The sequence below is a fragment of the Mandrillus leucophaeus genome, unplaced genomic scaffold, assembly GCF_000951045.1.
Source record: "Mandrillus leucophaeus isolate KB7577 unplaced genomic scaffold, Mleu.le_1.0 Scaffold1716, whole genome shotgun sequence".
Lineage (NCBI taxonomy): Eukaryota > Metazoa > Chordata > Mammalia > Primates > Cercopithecidae > Mandrillus > Mandrillus leucophaeus.
In genome coordinates, this window is record NW_012101717.1 from 372,383 (window position 1) to 379,585 (window position 7,203).

Here is a 7,203-nt window from a genome sequence, read left to right on the forward strand (position 1 = left end):
GCGAAAGCCGCGCCGAAATGAAATCAGCTCCTCCCTGCAGCTGACGGCTGAGCATCCTGGGCGCTGGCAGGCGGGGGAGGCCGCCCTTTATCCCCGCTGAGGAGTCCTCGGGGGCTGCAGATGGAGCCGCGGCGCCCAGAGGAGAGAAAGAGCGCGGCTTCCTGGAGGCAGCAGCCCCCAGGCATGGGACGGGGTAGCGAGTGGGGTCAGGGGCCGGGAGGTTGGGCGGGGTCTCTGGTTTGTGTCTGTTGGGTGGGGGGTCGGGGAACGGACCCTTTCCAAACCTATCTCCCCTCCTCGCTAGCCCTCTTTAAAAAAGGTGGTGGCCCCAGTTTGAGAATAAGCCCCAGCATCTCTGAAGCCACGAGGACCGTTTGTGCTCCCAAGTCAACTCAGTATTCCGAGACTTTCTTCTTTTCTAAGAGCTTCACCCCCTCCCCACACCCTCCTTCTTTCCGTCTAACAAAGTCTTCTTTCCCCCACGCACAGACTTGTTATGTAACAAAGTCTCCCAGGCGAGTTTAACTGGAGAATAAAGGACACCCTAGCCCCACCCCTCCTTTCCTTTCCCTTCCCTCCTTCCTCCCGGCTTCTCTTCCCCCAGTGCATCTGTTCTCCAGGACTTCTGTCCTCGCACCCAAGAAGGCGGCGGGCCTTAGCCGAGTAGAACTTTGGCGCCCCACAGTGGCATCGACTCGGAACTACCCTTGATTTTACAGCCTCCCAGTCCGCACAACTGTTTTGTTTCAGATCCAATTCTCCTTCCCCTTACTCCTCCTCTCCTTCCTCACTCTACATTCTTTCCCTCAACCCCTCCTAGGCAAACACTTATGAAGGTGACTACGCATATGACCCCTTCAAGGGTTTCTAAACATTTAGTTCTAGGTAATTCCTGAGTAGATATTGGAAAAGTTTAGCCAGAAAAGACACTACGTTCTATACCAGAAAAGTTCCCAAAGGTAAGAAGAATCACTTCCCCAGTTCCTTGGTTCCTACATGTTGAGGCTGTTGTAGATAAGTCTTCAGTCTCTCTAAGAAGCCTCAGCTTTTGGCAGGCATTAAGACCAGAATACCAAGTTAGAAGTCACGGTTAATAACGGGTAGAATGCTTCAATCAGCAAAAATGGAGTCCAGCAAATGCTATTTTAACCCAGCCCAGGTTTCATCCGACACTTCTTACTCTATAGTAGATTTGTTCAGTTTTACCATTCAAAAGTGAGTTTTTTAAAAAGTGGATCACTTGAACAAGACTCATCCGTGGAAGAATTCTAGGGAAAACGTTCCCCTAGAAACTCCCACCAAAGTATCAATTCAGCCTGTGAAGCTGAACTTTGCTTCTCTCACAACCCAGTGCATTTGTCCACCCTTACTATGGGCCATTTGCACCACGAATGTTGTTTTCTTCCTCCGCCTTTATCCCAAGTAACACAAGGAGGAGAAGAGAAAGGACATGGACTTCAGGCAGATCCCAGCAGTATTAATGGAACTGGGCAATGGACTTGAAGTCAGAATACATGCTTACTATCTATCCTTCTATGCTTACTAACCAGCAACGGGGGAAAGTCAGTTGACATCTTCAGATCTCAGTTTTCTCATGTGCAGAATGTGGATAATATTCCTTTCTAAAATTTGCAACAGGGTTGAAGTAAGGCTCAGATGAAATAATATATATGAAAGCATTGTATAAATTAACGCAAATTCAACCTGAAGCACTACTGTTGCCAACTGCAGTGGAGGCCTCTGCTGTGACTGTCTAATAAGAAATGTTTGTTGTTTGTTTTGTTTTTTGAGACAGGGCCTCTCTCCATCGCCCAGACTGGATTGCAGTGGTGCAATCATAGCTTACTTCAGCCTCGAACTCCTGAGCTCAAGGGATCTTCCCATCTCAGCCTCCCCAGTAACTAGGACTATAGGCATGTGCCACCACGTCTCACTTTGTTGCAGAGTCTGGTCTGGAACTCCTAAGCTCAAGCAATTCTCCCACCTCGGCCTCCCAAAGTGCTGGGATTGTAGGTGTGAGCCACTGTGCCTGGCTTAAGAAATGTTTTCTGACTTAAAAACAACTTATGTCTATTTGTGTGGGGGAAGAGAAATGCAGGAACAGTCATCTCAGTTGCATTATCCAGGGAAGGCACCACCGATTCTGGTTAGCCTTACATTGGGGCTGCAACTCAGGAGACATTTTATGGTTAGCATATTCAGGTCCTTACTTGTAGCTGAAACCATCAGTCGGGCCACCGGCGCCACACACCAGTGATTGCAGCGACTGTAGCTCCTGTGATGCGATGGCTAGCCTCGTACTCCTGCAGAGCACTCCATTTCTTCAACATCTTCAAAAATCTTGACGTTTATAGTGTCCATCTGTGGTGTCATTTATAGCAGCCTGGATTAGGAAGAGAATACTAGGCTCATGCACTTAAAACCAAGCACACACACGAAACAGCAGCACCACTAATCACCCGCAGCTTATCACGAATCCACACATGCCTACCGTCCAGAGAGCCCCAGTGGCCCAGGGCCACATTCAGTCCCTGGACTTGGCAATCAGGACGCTGTGGATCCCACACGCGCCCCGCGACACCCTGGAGTCGCCAGGAGATGCGCTGCGGAGAAAGCCGGTGCCTAGAATGGGCTTAGGGGTCCTATTCCCCTCGGAAAGTCCCCTCACCTCCCCAAGGGCCCTTCTGCCGGCGCAATGTGGGGGTCACTCCGCCACTCGAGCAGAGCAGCGAGCAGAGCAGCGGCCCAGGCCAGGCACCCCTTTGGGTGACCGCGGAGGACCCCTGGGGCGCCCAGCCAGGCCTGGCGTAGGGGGAACCCGGGCTCCTGTGCGTGTCGGGCAGGCTCCCATGGCTGAAGCAGGGGCGAAGGAACGGCTTCGCGGCGGGAGGCTGGAGGGCTGCGCCTGCGCCCGCCTGGCCTCCGTCTTACCGCGTGAGCAGCTCAGGGCCTCCTGGCCTGTGCTGGGGTCAAGAGTTACAAACACTTCGTGTCCTCAGGAGCTCACGGGGGTGGCGAGAGGCGGTCTGGGTCTGAAGCCGCGACACACGGGGAGCAGTAGGGCCTCGGGGAGCAGCGGGGCCTCGGCTTGGCGGCTCCCTCCGCTGCTCCGCCACCTTTCAGGACTTGGGCCAAGCCGCCTCACGAAGACCAGGAAGCGGCCTCTGCCCGAAGCCACCTGCAGCCTATGGTCCCCTCCCCAGGCGGCCCCAGCCCACGCCCGGCCGCTGTCTCCTAGATAGTTACCTTCCGAACGCCTGGAGGGCCCTGACCGTTCCCGTGTTCCACCGCAATGGGGTCGGGGGGAGGGGGAGAGGGGCGGCTGCGGTTGCCTGAAACCTTACAGGGTCTCAGGCGGGAAAGGGAAGTCAAGGCAGGAACCAGGACATCCAGGGAGAATGCAGGTCTGACATGACCCAAGGCCTTGGCAGTAGAGGAACTTTCACCAGATTGTGGAAAAGACCAAGCTGCTAGCCTGCTAGCCCCAAAGACTGCAGGACTTCCCGCCAAGCGCCGGAGTCCCTGAACCAGGACGTGTGGGCACTGCTCCCTGCAAGGTGTCGATAATGCAGGTACGTGAAGACACATGCATTTCCAAAAGAGCAGGCCTAAATACAGAACTTTGGGATCCTAAGAGAAATCCAAGTTAGGAGGTGGTTTAGCAATCTCAAAAACAAAAAAGGAAGAGTGCTTTGGCAGAAAGAAGAGAGAAGTGGAGTAGGCACTCTGGGTAGGAGGCAACTGGCACAATGTAAGGCAGGAAGCAGGAAAAGGCAGAGGGCGAGCAGGTTTGCTGGGCTGGGCTGGGGAGCTGGAGCTGGCACCTGGCATAAGAGGGCTGCTAAGGGAAACAGTATATGGAGTTAATTGGTAAAGGGTCTGGAAGAAGTTTTAATTAGACTCAAAAGGCAATTAAGAGCCGTCGTAGAGGGGGAGATTCGATGGAAATAATGCTCCTGGAAGGAAGAAAGTTGGCACAGTGCATCGGATAGGTTGGAAAGTGGTAAGGATGCAAGCAGGGAGGTTAACTAGTAGGAGGTTGCTGGTGTAGATCTGACTCAAAGTGGTCAGTCAGGGAAGTCTGAAAAGGATAGGCAAATGATTGGTGCCTGAATTGCTGTAGGGTCAAAAAACAAAAAAGGAAGAATGGTGAGACCATGATTACATTTGGGGGGAAGCAAATGGGCAAGCATAGAGAGATGAGAACAAAAGAGAATTGTAGAAATTGTGTTCAGTTTTACATGTGCTAGGTTTACTAGTTTATTTCTCTTTTCCTTCCTCCATCTCCCCCACCTCCTCCTAGGAATATCACGAAGTCATCAGGATAGCAGGTTTTTCAGCAACATTGAGCTATTTACTGAAACTACCTCTAGTGCTGACCCTAGTAAAAGCAACTTAATTTCAATTCAGGAAATTTCATTAAGAACCTCATACATGCTAATAAATGGTACCTCTGTAACTGCGAGAATGTGAAGGAAAAAAATGTACATGATCAGAGGCCTCACATTTTTTTCTTTTCTTTTCTTTTTTTTTTTTTTTTTTTTTTTTGAGAGGGCGTCTCACTCTGTCACCCAGGCAGGAGTGCAGTGGCGCTATCCCAGCTCACTGCAAGCTCCACCTCCCAGGTTCACGCCATTCTTCTGTCTCAGCCTCCCGAGTAGCTGGGACTACAGGCACCCACCACCATGCCCAGCTAATTTTATGTATTTTTAGTAGAGACGAGGTTTCACCGTGTTAGCCAGGATGGTTTCAATCTCCTGACCTCGCGATCCGCCCGCCTCGGCCTCCCAAAGTGCTGGAATTACAAGCGTGAGCCACCACGCCTGGCCAGAGGCCTCACATTTTTCATTTGTAGTAGGTGCTATTCATGGTGTGGAGAAATTTTTATAGAAAGACGGCAGCCAGGCTTGAGGAGGAGACCTGCTTGAGACACATCATTTCTTTTTCATGTATCTTCTGCCACATATTTTCATCCAAATGTTTATTTGTTTCCAAGACAGCTAAAGAAAGGAGTCTATTTTAAAGAAATTTAGACATACATTAAACTTTCCTTGTTTAACACATTCAGTCAACTAAAACTATGGGAGGTCATATTTGGGGAGAAGACATTTGTTTATATTTAATATCACTTCCTAAAACACAAAAACCACTCTCTAAGGTTTCCTACTTTAAAAGATAGGAGTGGTATACTGTATTGCTTTCAGTTAGGAAAAAGGAAGGCAATTTGAATAGGGGCCAGTGGAACACAAATATGCCAATATTCTCTTGAATATAGTGTAAAGTAACTGAGATTGCCTGGTTTTAAATACAGAGCATACGAAAAATTGAAAACTTTTCCTCTTAGATCAAGAACAAGACTAAGGTGCCCACTCTCACCACTTTCATTCAATATAGTATTGTAAGTTTTAACCGGAGCATTTAAGCAAGAAAAAGAAGTAAAAGGCATGAGAATTGGAAAGAATGAAATAAAATGGTCTCTGTTTGTATGTGACATGATCTTACATATAGAAAGCCCCAAAGACTACATCAAAAAACTTTTAGAACTAGTACATGAATTCAATAAAGTTTTAGAATATAAAACCAACAAACAAAAAATCAGTAGCATTTCTATACACCAACAAAAAAACTGAGAAAGAAACCAAGAAATTAATCCCATTTATAATAGCAACCAAAAAATAAAATATTTAGGAATAAATTTAACCAAGGAGGTGAAAGATGTACAGTGAAAATTATAAAACATTGATGAAAGAAATTGAAGACACAAATAAATGGAAATATATCCTGTGTTCATGGACTGGAAGAATTGATATTTGTTAAAATGTCCATATGACCCCAAATGATCGACAGATTCATTGCAATCCCTATCAAAATTCCAATGATATTTTTCAAAGAAATAGAAAAAAGCAATTCTAAAAATTATCTGGAACCACAAAAGAGCCTGAATAGCCAAAGTAATCTTGAGCAAAAACAACAAAGCTAGAGGCATCACACTACCTGATATCAAAGTATGTTGCAAAATGTTAAGTAATCAAAACAGTATAGTGCCGGCATAAAAACAGACACATAGACCAATAGAACAGAATAGAGAGTCCAGACGTAAATCTATACATTTACAGTCAATTAATCTTTCACAAAAGTGCCTAGAACACGCAGTGGGGAAAGGATAGTCTCTTCAATAAATTAGGTTGGGACAACTAGTATATCCACCCATAGAAAAATGAAATTGGGGCCGGGTGCGGTGGCTCAAGCCTGTAATCCCAGCACTTTGGGAGGCGGAGACGGGCGGATCACAAGGTCAGGAGATCGAGACCATCCTGGCTAACCCGGTGAAACCCCGTCTCTACTAAAAAATACAAAAAACTAGCCGGGCGAAGTGGTGGGCGCCTGTAGTCCCAGCTACTCGGGAGGCTGAGGCAGGAGAATGGCGCGAACCCGGGAGGCGGAGCTTGCAGTGAGCTGAGATCCGGCCACTGCACTCCAGCCTGGGTGACAGAGCAAGACCCCGTCTCAAAAAAAAACAAAAAAAAAAAAAAAAAAAGAAAAATGAAATTGGACCTGTATCTCACACTATATACAAAAATCAACTCAAAATGGATTAAAGAATTAATGAAAATGCTACTATAAAACTATAAAAACTAAAAACTACTATGAAACTGTAAAACTACTAGAAGAACAAATAGTGTGAAAGATCCTTGACATTGGTCTGGAGAATGATTTTTTTTGGATTTGACCGTAAAACACAGGCAGGGAAGCAAAAATAGAAAAATGGGATTGCATCAAACTTAAAAAGCTTTCCACAGCAAAGGAAACAATCAACAGAGTGAACAGACAATATTGGCAAACCATACCTCTGATAAAGGGTTAATATCCAAATCATATAAGAAACTCAATTCAGTAGCAAGAAAACAAATAGCCCATTTTTTTAATGGTCAGAGGACCTGAATAGATATTTCTCAAAAGAAGACATATAAATGGTCAACAGGTGTATGAAAAAAAAGCTCAACATCATTAATCACTGGAGAAAAGCAAATTAAAACCACAGTGAGATATCACCTCACACCTGTTAGAATGGTTACTATAAAAAAGAGAAAAAATAGCCGGGCGCGGTGGCTCAAGCCTGTAATCCCAGCACTTTGGGAGGCCGAGACGGGCGGATCACTAGGTCAGGAGATCGAGACCGTCCTGGCGAACACGGTGAAACCC